General features: G+C 45.2%; 1 pseudogene; it reads right to left on the bottom strand.

Moving 5' to 3' along the window:
* Positions 1-5561: 5561 nt before the first annotated feature.
* LOC118576073 lies at positions 5562-7105 on the bottom strand (annotated as a pseudogene).
* Positions 7106-14158: the final 7053 nt, after the last annotated feature.

Raw genomic sequence — 14158 nt, 5'->3', positions numbered from 1 at the left:
TAGGCCCTCTGGATATGGAAGACAGTTGTTTGGCTCAAACTGTTTGCGGAGCACCCAGGCAGGGGGATCGGGATCCATCTCTGTTGCACGAGCAGGCTTCTGGGAATCTGGTGCCTGTGGTGTGATGCCTTGTGTGGCCTTGGTACAGTGGGAAGGGGCTTGGACCTGCCTAGGCTCAGTGTGCCCAGCTCTGCTGACTCCCCATGGGAGACCTTGATTTGGGGTATGTGGGGTGCCTAGGGAGGGAAGGCTGGGAGGTGAGAGGAGGGAGGAGGGAGGATTTGTGGGTGGTATGTAGAGTGAGTAGAAAATTTCTTGATTAAGAAAAATGGGGAAAAAAAGAAATGAGACTCTCATTCTTGATTTTAGTGTCTCACAACTTCCAGTAATTCAGCAGTTTAAAATAATTACTAATCAGAAAAAAATAACACTAAAATCAAAAGGGGCTGGAGAGATGGCTCAGAAGCTAAGGGTACTGACTGCTCTTCCAGAAGTCCTGAGTTCAATTCCCAGCACCTGCATGGTGCCTCACAACCATCTGTAATGAGATCTGGCACCCTCTTCTGTATACATAATAAATAAGCAAATCTTTAAAAAATATAAAGAAATGACTGTTTTTGCTCTCTTGTAGTATCAGAGTCCCTTCAACTCCCCCAGATCCTAAAGAATGTAAACACTGTACTTTGGTTGACTTTAAAGTACTAATACTTTATTTTCAACAACTGCTGATCCACATCTGCACAGCTAGCTCCCTTTTAGGACCAGGATGTGAGGCAAGGCTCCATCCCTGGGGCCGTTGTGTGTTAATACAGACAGCATGTTCGGAGGGTGTGTTTGCCATCTCTGTGCTCCAGTAGTTTTGTTCTGCAGCAGACTTTGGTCTATGACTTAGGCCATTGTCGCTCTCTTCCATTGCCTTTGTAGATTGCATGTCAGGACATGGAATGCTAAGTCAATGTAGTTTGAATTTCCAGGGATATTAGTCATTTATTGCATAAAAAATATTATGTTCTTTTGATTGTCTTAATAAATGTTTAGATGAATGGTTGATTCTCATGGGAGATAAACTAAAGGAACAGAATTCATAATTTTGAACTATATATTAGGTATGCTCTTGTCTGTTGGTCATTACTGAAAATTTGGCTCTGCTCTTTAAGCTGCTTTCTAGAAATTCTTGGTTTAATGCTGTAGAAATCTATCACCTGAAATGGATTGGGTTGTTAGCTTTTTAAATAATGTTGCTAATATAAACCCACAAAAAATAATCTCTTACTAATAAAGAGGTTACAAAATTATTTCTCCAGTAAATAAAATACAGGTAAATTGTTTGGTCCACATTGTTAATTATTGGCGATTTACATTAATGTTTTACTTGGGATCTATAGAGAAGGATCCTCTTTTTAAGATTTTATAAACATACTCAAGAGTATTGCCTAAAGTTACCTCTTCAAATCCTATACAGATTGTATTTAATGCTTTTATAATTGGCACATGTAAAAAGGACCATAGAAATAGAAGCTGGTGATAGAATTGCTCAATTATTATTGCTTTCATATTTTAAATGCAAAATGGTGCCTACATGTAGAACTGGAGGCTTAGAAAGTTCAGGAGAAATGGTGTTTGACAAACAGTTATCAATGAAAAACAGCCTAAATTAAAGATAATATTATATGGGATTGAGATTGAAAGATTATTGGATTCTGGTGCTGGATATATCTAAAATTTCACAAGAATTCTGTGATGCCAACTGGCCTCTACAAGAAGTCAGGAAAATGGAGGCTGTTACAGGATCTTAGAGCTGTAAATAAAACCATGCTTCTCATGGGAGCAACACAGCCTGGTTTGCCTACACCTGTGGCAATTCCTAAACATTGGCATTTAATTGTGATTGACTTACATAGATAATTTATTGGCTGCTAAAGATAAAAACTTGTTTTTGATGCCTTTTCTAAATTTCAAGAGGTTCTTAGCCTGGCTAATTTACAAATAGCCCCAGAAAAGGTACAGGTATCTTTCCCCTATCATTACTTAGGTCATGAATTGTTATGCACAGGCATATGTCCACAAAAGATTCCTCTGCGTACAGATCAGCTATACACATTTAATGATTTCCAAACCTTTCTGGGAGATATCCAATGGCTTTGATCCACTTTGAAGATTCCAACAGGTCAGCTTCGCCCCTTGTATGATGTCTTAAAGGGTGACCCTGACCCCTTCATCTCCCCGTGAATTAACAGCTGAAGGGCGTACAGCCCTACAATGTGTGCAAGAGGCCCTGGAACAGGCTCATGTGCAATATATAGATCTTTCTTCTCCCTTATTGTATTTGATATTTTGTTTTTCTCATTCACCTACTAGAGTGTTTTGGCAAAAAGGTCCTATTCTATGGGTACATTCCTCAGCTTCTCCAGCGAAAACCATTACTCCTTATCCTCAGGCTGTTGCTCAGATTATATTTAAGGGAATTAAGATCAGTGTTCAAACTTTTGGTAAGGAGCCAGATATTGTGGTGACCCCATACACCCAGTCTCAAATAGCATGGTCGCAAGCTAATGATAATGACTGGACCATACTGACATGCTCCATGCAGGGTCAGTTTGATACTCACTACCCCTCCAATGATGTATGTCAATTCTTTAAATTGCATCCTGTCATATTTCCCAAGACAGTACAGATGACTCCTATTCCTCAGGCCCGTGTAGTATTTACTGATGGCACATCACGTGGTTTTGCTGTGGTAGTTTCTGGTAACATAATGAAAAAAATAAAAGTCCAAGGTACTTCTGTCCAGATGGTGGAGGTACAGGCACTGTTGCTTGCTTTACAGATGTTTTATGATGAATGTGTAAATATTTATACTGATAGCCAATATGTGGCACACGCAATTATGCCTTGGAGACAACAGCCTACATACCATCCATTTCTCCATTCATGAATATTTATTGCAAATGCAAGGTTCATATGGTCCCGTTCACATAACCTTTATGTGGGCATATTAGAGCTCATACCCAATCACCTGGACCTCTAAGTGAAGGTAATCAGAGGGCTGATGTCATTACTCCTATGGCTGTCACATTAATTTGTTCCACCTTTGAAAAGGCTACTCAGTTGCATCAACGTTATCATCTTAATGCTGGATCTCTTCATTATCACATGGGCATAACCCAGGAACAAGCCATTCAGACAGTTAAATCATGTCCTCTTTGTGTTAAATTTTTACCTGTTCCTCATTTGGGAGTGAATCCCCGAGGACTTTTACCTAATCATGTGTGACAGATGGACGTCACACATGTACCTTCCTTTGGAAAATTACAATATGTCCATGTGTCTATTGATACTTATTCCTCTTTAATTTTTGCCTCTGCCCATTCAGGGAAAAGATTAAGGATGTAAAGAATCATTGTCTTCATGCCTTTGCTTATATGGGAGTGCCTAAATGCATAAAGACTGATAATGGTCCTGCCTACAGCAGTACAGGATTTTCAAAAGTCTGCCAAGATTTTTCTATTGCTAATAAGACTGGTATTCCTTATAACCCTCAAGGACAGGCTATAGTAGAACGCTGCCATCATACCTTAAAAACATATATTGCTAAAGTAAAAAGGGGGGAGCTAGGGGCTCATCTCTCCTCCCCACATTCTATTCTTTCCCTTGTTTTATACATTTTAAATTTTTGTATTGGTGGATTCTGCTGGAGTATCTGCTGCAGATTAGCACTGGAGGGCTCCTGTTGCAGATCACACTCTGGTGCGATGGAAGGATCTTTCCACTGGCACTTGGAAGGGACCCGATCCGGTGTTGGTGTGGGCCCGGGGTTCTGTTTGTGTCTTTTCTCAGGACAATGAGGTTCCTCTTTGGGTTCCTGAGTGCTGTGTGCACCCTGTGGCTGCTGCTGAATCCCAGCATGGCAGAGACCTATTGGGCCTTCATGAAAAACTATCCCCTTCTGATGCCAATGGGGATTAAGAGCCCAATACAGCCGGCCTTGGCAAGCAGTAACATAAGCCTAGGAACTGTAGACATGCGGTTGGATTCTTCAGAAGGTAGTGTATAGTAACTGCTCTTTCAAGTATGTTTGAGAACGTGTCACCCAGACACCTTGGAGATTAAGGATAACCCTGAAGGTCACTGGCTTCCATTTGTTAACACTTACCATGCCAGCTAAACCTTTTCATTTTTTGCAACCCTCTTCAAGCTGGTATAGTACCTACTTTTCAGGAGTGGCTCTGTGCAACATTTATTGGCCTCCTGAAATTCATCTAGCCTCTTTTGAAGATACCTTAAAATCTGTGAGCCTGAATGTAGCAATTATGAGACCATTAGTTCTGCTCATTGTCTTCTGTCTGTCTCTTTTTTTTTTTCTTTATGGTTCTTAGTTGTTCTTTTACAGAGCTGCCAGCTTAAGTCGTGCTGGGATCAAGAAATGGGCCTTGGTGGTTCGTGTTCCTGGAGCTATGTCCATGCCAATGGACTGTGGCAGTTAGACACCGATGATGCTCACATGCTCCAGAAGAGAATTTGACACTGCTGCTGCCATTGTTGCTGTTATAGCAGTGGCAGCCACTGCTGCTACTGTTTCTGGGATTGCCATTTCCCTACAGCTAGCACAATGGAGACCCTGGCAGCAAAAGTAGCTGCCATAGCTAATTACTCTTTCATTATATTGGGCATGATAAATTTTAATTCAGTAGTTATATACATTTTGATTGGCTTTGAATGATATAAATTCAATAAACCCAAGTTCCATTTGCTCTCAGGATACCATCTTACAAGGACTCCAATTTGCAGTAAGGCTCGTTAAAGAAGGGAATGGCTCAATTCCCTCTAGCCTACCGGCTATGGGTGGGTTAGGACTTCTGCTGGTCTTTTCTGTGTCACACAGATTGCAAGCCCAGCCCCACTTTGAGATCTTTGGCAGCAGTTAACCCTACAGCTCACCTAGTTGAGCCTGTATGATAATGAGTATTCAGAGATGGGTAATGCTTGGAGGGCGGTGTCAACCTAAGACAGAGCGCTTGTGTGGCCTGGGCAAGTGTCTCCATGACGGATAAGGCAACCTGCTGACATCCCACACAACCAAAGTCAGAAGCTCATTTTTTAGTAAAAAGGGGGACCTGTAGGGCCCTGGAACTCCCAAGTTGGGTAACTACTGCCCTGCTTGCCTGACCTGACCCGATGTCCTCACTATGCTGATTCCCTGCTGGTCTCCACCCTCCTGAATGCTTAAGGGAAGTTCTTTGTGTATCCTGTGTTTGGTGTAAACAGCTTAGATCAAGAATGTAGAACATTCACTAGGGAACTTCTGCCCTCCAGGGGTTCCTCCTTTATGCTGTAAGCCTCCCTTCTTCGATAAAGGCATTCAGCATCCCCTGGCACGAATGACCTGCTGTCTTTTGTCTGTGTTTTTCGATCCACAGCCCCTTGCTTGGACATGGTAAAGGGGTGGTGGTAGCTACAGCAACAAGCATTGCTTGAAGCAGTTCAGAGTCTTCTGTTTTCTTCCTCCTCCTCCTCTCCCTCCAGTCTCTCTGTTCCTAGAGCAAGCTTCTAGGGGTGGCCACTCAGGTTCTCTCTGCGTGCAGCATCTGGATGAGAAGGTTATTGCAGTGTACATCCCGGTTCACATGCTTGCCTTACAGGTACTCGTCCACCTGCATGCGGAGTGCCTGGATTTCAGGGAGTAGAAGAAGCAGCTGTCCAAACTTCTCTGTTCGCTGGGGGTAGTTGCAAACCATGTAGTCCTGCCAGGCAGCATTCACCTGTTCCTGGACACCTTCCACCAGCTGGAAGTTCTCAAGATTCTTGACATCTAAGCTGAACAGCACTAGGAGCTTCAGACATACAAACTCTGGATGGTCAAACTGTAGGGAACAAAGTCTCAGGACTAGCTACTGTGAATGACTCAGGAGGTTGGTGAGTGTGACTCGGGCTTGTGAGGCTATGCTGGAGTAGTCAACCTGTTGCCCAGGAATCAGCAAGAGGTACCCTTCCTTCCCATGTACCACTTGCCAGTAAATGTGATCAAGGATCAAGAGCTCACTCCAGCAGTTCTGAGGCAGCTTCATTTGGTCATCAACCTTCAGGTCTCTGAAGAAGACACTACTCCTGGCCCACTCAACAATGGAGAAGAGGGTCTGGTCTGCCATTTTGCACATGAGCCCAAATGTGTTCAGCTTTTCATGCTTGCCTCAGTTACCCTGCTCTTGCTGTGAGTAAGCTGAGATTTTCACTCGAATTTGAGGCTCATCTGGTTCACACTTCAGAAGTTCCAGTATCAGGCATGGTGTGCTGCCTGAGGAGCTTATCTGGTAACCATCCATGTAGGAGTAGTCCATCACTGACTCAGGCAAGCTGATGTAGGGATCAGGGAACTCAGACTTGATGGCCAGGCTAGGAAAGTGACCATATGGTTGAAACCTTGCAGGCTGCCAGGAGGCAGCATTGTCATGCTAATGGGAGAGGTGACAAAGGGACTTCTGTCATAGTCTGTGGGAGGCAAGGCAGCAAGGTTCAGAGGTAGGCCTTTGGAGGCAGAATGGATGTTCTGAATTTCAGAGAGGATGGTCAGGTCCAAGGGCATCACTTGCATCACCTGAGTCATGGATTCCAGCTTAAATCCATCAGCTCCGATGAGGGATGAGGGCTTTCTTCTGTTGCTTTAGGGCCCTGTCTCTCTTGTACCTCGGTCCCATCTTACTTCTGCCTCCTTGCATGTGCTCACCTCCTACGGCTTCTAACTTCATTCCAACACTTGGACATTTTTGGAATCGACAGTAAGGACTATGGTTTCTCTTTGTTTTGGCAGTTCTGGCAGTTCTGGTTTTATATACATGTGTACCTTTTATTGATTTGGACTGTTCACTTAAAAAAAACCCTTGTAGCTTTGACAGGTAAGGAGACCATAATGGTACCCGGATACTTTATCGCCACAACAGGACATAGTTCTTCGAGATCTTCATCATGGAGAAATTCACCATTTTAAATTGAGACACTTGCTTGTTTTCCGGCATCTGCCCCTGTTCCCCATGCGATCAGGCCAGTCTCCACTTTGGGCAGCATGACAAGAGGGCTGCAGGCAGGAATGGGGGTCGTGTCGGTCTGGAAGCCCAGCACCTGGACACGGACAGCACAGATTGAACTCAGGCGGAAAGAGAGAAGGGGTGACCAGTGTGCCAACTTACCCACCCACTCGCCCAGGGCTGCCAGGCAGGACTTCGGAGCCCTGTAGGATCCCGCAGCTTCAGAGATATCCCTGAGCTGAGCACAGGAGATCCCCGCTGCCAAGACACAATGAAATGGTCCTGCTGCTGGGGTTCTGCTAGGCAAAGGCAGAGGCAGGGAGGGCCAGGGCTCTGCTGACTGGGACAGTGAGCTGTGCTGGCTTGCTCTGGAGGGCAGCAGAGGAGGCCTTCTGCTGCTACTGCCCCAGCTGCTGAAGGGCTCCAGGACTCCTTCCCCTCCCTGAACCTGCCCTCTGGCTCAAGATCTGCCGGGGGTGGGGGTGGGGGTGAGGGGGGGTGGGGGGGTGTCTCTCTCTTTCTCTCTTAATTGTTGATCTTAGTGCCTGTGCTATTGGTGTTCTGTTCAGGAAGTTTTCTCCTGTGCCAACATTGTTCAACATTTTTAAAGTGTTTCTTGTCCATTTGAACTTCTTCTGTTGAGAATTCTCTCTTTAGATCTGTACACCATTTTCTAATTGGAATGTTTGATTTGGCTATCAGTGTTCTGTTTAGGAAGTTATCTCCTGTATTGATGTGATCAAGGCTTTCCCCTACTTTCTATTCTGTCACGTTCTGTGTATCTGGATTCATGTTGAGGTCTTTGAACTACTTGGACTTGGGTTTTGTGCAGGATGATACATGCAGATCTATTTGCATTCTCCTACCTGCAGACATCCAGTTAGATCAGCACCAACTGTTGACCGGTACTAGTTGGAGCTCACTGACTCTGGACTGACAGCTTGGGAACCTGCATGGGACCGAACTAGGCCTGCTTAATGTGGATGATAGTTGTGTGGCTTGATCTGTTTGTGGGATCCCTGGCCGTAGGAGCAGGACTTATCCCATTGTGTCAGCTCCTTGAACCTGTAGCTTCTTGAGTTTCCTGAGCCTCACCAGCTCCTCCTGGCTCCAGCAGGGATGTTTCTAGAGGAAAATTCACACACTCACCTCCCTCTTCTACAGAAGCTCCCTTGATTAACACAACCTCAGGCCAAATGCTGGTGTGTGGAGTGTAGCACCAGGTCCCCTCACCCTGAGGTCAGGGTCACCTGAGCTTTCCCTCCACAAATCCTTCCCTCCCTCTCCACCTGTCTTTCTGTCTTTGATCTATCATCCTAGTTATATTTTTATTCATTCATCAAACATTTCTTGGGTCTGAATGTCTGCTGGATCCCAGGCACTGAAGTCATCATCCCTCAGAAGACACAGATCATGACAGAGATTGTCACCTTCTTGGTCTTCATCATCTCAGCTAAACTCCTGGAGCTCCTGACTCGAGGTCACAAAGCTAGAAGAGAAAACTGCAGGGTGCGGATGAAAACCAGAGCAGGGATGAAATAATTTCATCTCTGGTGTTCCCACAATCTATTTTTTAAAGATTCATTAATTTTATGACTATGAGTGTCTCTTGCCTGTATGTTTTTGTACCATGTGCCTATCTGGTGACCACAGGAACACTGGAAGTGTGTGTGGATGGTATGAGTCACAGTGTGGGTGATGGGATTCGAACACGGGTCCTCTGCAACAGCAGCAAGTGCTGTCAACCCCTGAGCCATCTCTGCAGTCCCTGGACCACTTCTTTTTTTTATTTTTTTCCAGAGCTGAGGACCGAACCCAGGGCCTTGTGCTTGCTAGGCTAGCCCTCTCTCTACCACTGAGCTAAATCGCCAACCCCTGGACCACTTCTTTTAAATACACTAAAAGCTCCAGCAAACTCAGCCTGGAGGCAGCACGAGGATTCCCAGAACCAGGGAGGGAGAGGGGACCTTGGGCAGACACAGATCCAACAGGACAGATCTGAGATGAGACCTTGTGGATCTCTCCTCTCTGCCCATCCTACAACCCAAGTTAGATTCTGAAAGATGGAAAGAAGGAGAGCACCTGCAGGGAGGGGCCTGGAAGGAGGCAGGAGCTCAGGAGACTGAAGTTCATGTCCTCAGCCCACAGTCTCCTGAGTGCAGGGGCTTAGTTGGGCCTTGGGGGACAAGGATGGACAAACACCTCTTAATGTTGTCACTCAGGGACCCCAAAAGGGGATGAGACAGGCACCACTCACAGGAACAAGAACAGACCAAGTCCTCCACACAAACTAAAAAGACAAGAAATAAACAGAGAAATGGGGGGAAGAGCCATGGTCAGGTCAGTGCCCAGGCTGACCTGTCACAGCTGCCCTGGCTGCTCACAGTCCTGGGGACAGGACAAGGCTCTGTCATCCCAGTGTCCCTGTGATCACAGACTCTCAGCATGTGGTTCAAGAGATGAAGAGAACAGACCATGAGGTGACAGAGCTGAGGAGTGACCATGTCACAGCCAGCATGTGGGTGCTGTGTCCATGGAGACCACAAGAGGGCGCAGGTTCCTAGAGCTGGAGTTCAGGGCAGATGTGAGCCACACCTTCACACACAGACATGGTGCTGGGATCACAACAATCATCTATGTTTTCTTTCCAGCCACTTCAAGGTATTTTTAAATGCCATTTAACCCTCCTGCACTGGACACCAACAACTGACACATCAGCTGAGGGAATGAGACCATGACAAGCTGCAAAGTCACATGGAAAGGAGGTGGACAATGACATGACTGTCACCTGCTTGACTTAAGGATGGATCCCAACTTTTGCCCTATTAGTATGTCTAGAAAAGACTGGGGGTTTTGTTTTGTTTTGCTTTGGTTTTTTGGTTTCTTTGTTGTTGTTGTTTCCAGACAAGGTTTCTGTGTAAAGCACTGACTATTCTGGAACTCACTGTGTAGACCAGGCTGACCTCGAACTCAGAGATCTGCCTCTGCCTCCCAGTGCTGGGATTATAGGGTATGCCACCGCCACAGCTAAGGCTACATTTTATGACTGTCTTAATCAGTGTTCTGTTGCTGTGAAGTGACACCATTGTTGGTGTCCTCAGTTACATGGAATGATCAAGAAAGAGGTCTCTCCAAGATGAATTTTAGACTCTGCAGCAGGAAGGTCCAGCCTCTGACTGACAGAACTTCCAACAGCTGTGCCTAGGCATATTTATTGATTATTACACAAAAGTTGTTTTTTTGGGCAAAACAGGTTCCTCATACCAAAGTCCCTGTTCTAATCTATATGGTCCTGAAGGAAAACAGCACACCTGCAACTTTAGTCCTTATTTAGTCCATTTGCAATACTCAGTAATGCAAGATGCTCCAGTTGTGCCAGGACTGACATGTGACCAAAGTCATGCAAATGTTGTAAAGCTCCTTCAGAAAAAACTCTAACTGGGTGGTGGTGGCACGCACCTGTAATTCCAGCACTCGGGAGGCAGAGGCAGGTGGATCTCTGTGAGTTCAAGGCCAGCCTGGGCTACAGAGCTAGTCCAGGACAGGCTCCAAAGCTGCAGAGAAACCTTGTCTCCGGGGATTGGGGGGGAGGGAAACAGAAAAAAAAAAAGCAAAGAAAACACTCTATAGCTAACAATCACTGTTTTGTTTTTCGTTTTTCTTTTCTTTTTTTTAGCTGAGGATCGAACCCAGGACCTTGTGCTTGCTAGGCCAGCACTCTACCACTGAGCTACATCCCCAACCCAACAATCACTGTTATCTACAATGATTTCTTCAAAGTCTAAATACTTCCAGAAGACAGCTGTTTCATTCTAATGTTTACCCTAGATACTATTATTCTACTAGATATCCTGCTATACCCCATGACCATGGCAACCTTTTTTTTTTGGGGGGGGAGCTTTTTGAGACAGGGTTTCACTGTGCAGCTTTGTGCCTTTCCTGGATCTCCCTCTGTAGACCAGGCTGGCCTGGAACTCACAGAGATCCACCTGGCTCTGCCTCCCGAGTGCTGGGATTAAAGGCGTGTACCACCAATGCCCAGCTAAAAGAAAGCTTTTAATTGGGGCTTCCTTGCAATTTGAGAAGTTTAGTCCATGAGTCTCATGGCAGGGATCATGGAGGCACATGGGCATCAAGGTGCTGGAGAAGTAGCTGAGTGTTCTACATCCTGATCTCAGGCAGCAAGAAGAGACACTAACGCAGACCCTGAGCCTGGCTTGAGCTTTTGAAACTCCAAAGTCCACCCCCAGAGAAACACTTCCTCCAACAAAGTCACACCCTCTGATCCTTACTCTCAAGTAGCACCACTCCCTAATGACCAAGCATCCAAATCTAGGAGCCTATGAGGGCCATTCCTATTTAAACCGCCACAGTAACTAACAAATGTTGTAGGAGATCTCACAGAGCATTGCATCAGGCTTGAATTCTGGAGTGTTAGCACTTGGGCTTTGAACTGCCTTTCATGGTACTACCTTTTGTTACTGTTACCTTTTGTTACTGTTACCTTTTGTTACTGATACCTTTTGTTACTGTTACCTTTTGTGACTGTTACCTTTTGTTACTGTTACCTTTTGTGACTGTTACCTTTTGTGACTGTTACCTTTTGTTACTGATACCTTTTGTTACTGTTACCTTTTGTTACTGATACCTTTTGCCACTGTTACCTTTTGTGACTGTTACATTTTGTGATACTACTTTTTGTTATTGTTACCTTTTGTTTGAAGTGTTTGATTCTATCGGAGTTCTTCCTGAAGTGGTCAAGACCTTTGCAAAACTTAGTTCGAAGAGGACCTTGAAACCAAGAGGTCTCATGAATGAGAATTTCGTGGGCATTTGATTCCTCCAAACAACTCCAGATAAGAGGTTCTGGTGTGTGGAAACTGACTTGCTAAGAGATGTAAATTGGGGAATGATTAAAAAAAAAAAAGAAAAAAGAAAAAAAAAAGGCCTTTGGTGAAGCAACAGGCAGTTAGTTTGCCAAAGGTTGGTTTCTCTGCTGCTGCTAAGCCTAAAATTCATCCTGGGGGGGTTGGGGATTTAGCTCGGTGGTAGAGTGCTTGCCTAGCAAGTGCAAGGCCCTGGGTTCGAGCCTCAGCTCCACCAAAAAAAAAAATTTCATCCTGGAGTGACGCTAATTCTTCCATAGACCTGTGCAAAATGGAACACCAACAAATAAAACTCTTTTTTTGCATGAAAAATTTATCCTTGCACCAGTGCAAACAACAAACAAACAAAAGTGTTCAAGGAGTCAGGTGGTGGTGGCACACAATTTTAATCCCAGCACTTTGAGGCAGAGGCAGGTGAGTCTCTGTGAGTTCAAGGCTGGCCTGGTCTTCAAATCGAGTTCCAGGACAGCCAGGACTGTTACACAGAAAAACCGTGTTTCAAAAAAAAAAAAAAAAAAATTGTTCAAGAGCCAAGATGTAAATGTTTTAAAAGCTAACACCTCAAGACACAAATATTTTAAGATAAAATGTGTAATGGTCCAAATTATGTTCAATTCTGTTTGTGTCTCTATGGCTTATGTGTGAATGCTTTTTGAAGTGGTTATAAATTCAATTGTAGACATTCCTCAGTGCCTTGGGAAATTTCAACCCGAGGTCACTAAAGACAGAGGCTCCTAATGTCCTTATCCCTTATCCTTTCCTGATAAAGGGCTGTGGCTGGGCTCAGTGGCCTTCCTTAGCAAGTATCCTCTGCTGGCGATAAGATCTTGTCCTGTGTGGAGACTGCAAGGTTCTCTTAGTTTCAAACCCTGAAGGTTCATGATCTCCTTCCTCAGATGCCGTATCTCCAAACAATTCCTGGGCCAACTAGAATTAGATAAAAACAGAAGTTGTACAAAATACCCGGCACACGCCACCAGTAGCAGGGTGATTAGCAAGGCCACGAACACCAGCAGGTTTGTGGCATCTTACAGCCAGGGTGGTGGTCTGTGTAGGTACTTCAGCAGCACAATGCTGTTCTCTGTCTATACTGGCTCCGTGGATGTCTTAGTTAGGGTTTCTATTGCTATGAAGAGACACCATGACCACGGCAACTCTTATAAAGTAAAACATGTGTTGCTGGAGACCTTCTCTCCAGCCCCCGCCAAGCCCTGTTAGTCCGACAACCCACTTATAAAATAAACACACAGACGCTTATATTATTTAAACTGCGTGGCCATTAGCTACCATTGTCTAGCTCTTACTCTTATATTTAGCCCACTTCTATTAATCTGTACTTTGCCACGTGGCTCATGGCTTACTGGTACCTTACATCTTCCTTGTCCTGAGGGCAGCTGGTGGCCTACTCTCCCTTAGTCCCGCCTATACTTCCTGCCTGGCTACTGACCAATCAGTGTTTGATTTACCAATGAATCATCCACAGCAAACATGTAATTGGGACTGGCTTACACTTTCAGAGATTTAGTCCATTATTGTCATATCAGGAAGCAAGGCAGATGCAGGCAGACATGGTTCTGGAGAAGGACTGAGGGTTCCTTCATCTTGATCTGCAGGCAACAGGAAGTCATCTCAGACACTGGGTTTCCTGAGCACAGGAGAACTCAAAGCACTGCCACAAGAACATACTTTCCCCAGCAAGGCCACACCTCCTGAAAGCGCCACTCCCTTTGGGGACCAATTTCTTTCGAACCACCACAGTGGACTTCATCATCTTCTCAAGCACCCAGGAGGGTGTGACAAAGGATTCCAGCTCCTCCAACTACAGGTTCGGTCACATCTGTCATCAGCACTGGCAGATGTTTGTTTTGAGATAGAGTCTCATTGGTCTCAGGCCGCCTTCAAACTCACTATGTCACAGCTGAGGATGGCTTTGAACTCCTGACATCCTGCCTCCACCTCTGCAGTTTTGGGATCTCATCTATGCTTAGCCAGTCTTGGTGTTTGCACACATGTGTACCATGGCACTAGTGAGGGTCATTTCTCCCTCACTAGTCTCCCTGTCCCGCCTCTCCTGCTGCCCCTCCCCCAAGTCATCCCCTTGTTCTTCATGTCTCACATGTTTAAATCTAGAGTCCACATATGAAGACACATGTGTGAAGTCACAATACAGTTGCTCCTGTCTTCAGTGGAAAAAAGACTCCCAATGGGAGCCTGTGTCTGAATGCAGGACAGCAATGAACCCTGTCTACACCC

This window comes from Onychomys torridus, unplaced genomic scaffold (assembly GCF_903995425.1).
Source record: "Onychomys torridus unplaced genomic scaffold, mOncTor1.1, whole genome shotgun sequence".
NCBI lineage: Eukaryota > Metazoa > Chordata > Mammalia > Rodentia > Cricetidae > Onychomys > Onychomys torridus.
Note: the sequence above shows the minus strand (reverse complement) of the source record. Positions and strands in the feature narration are given on the sequence as shown.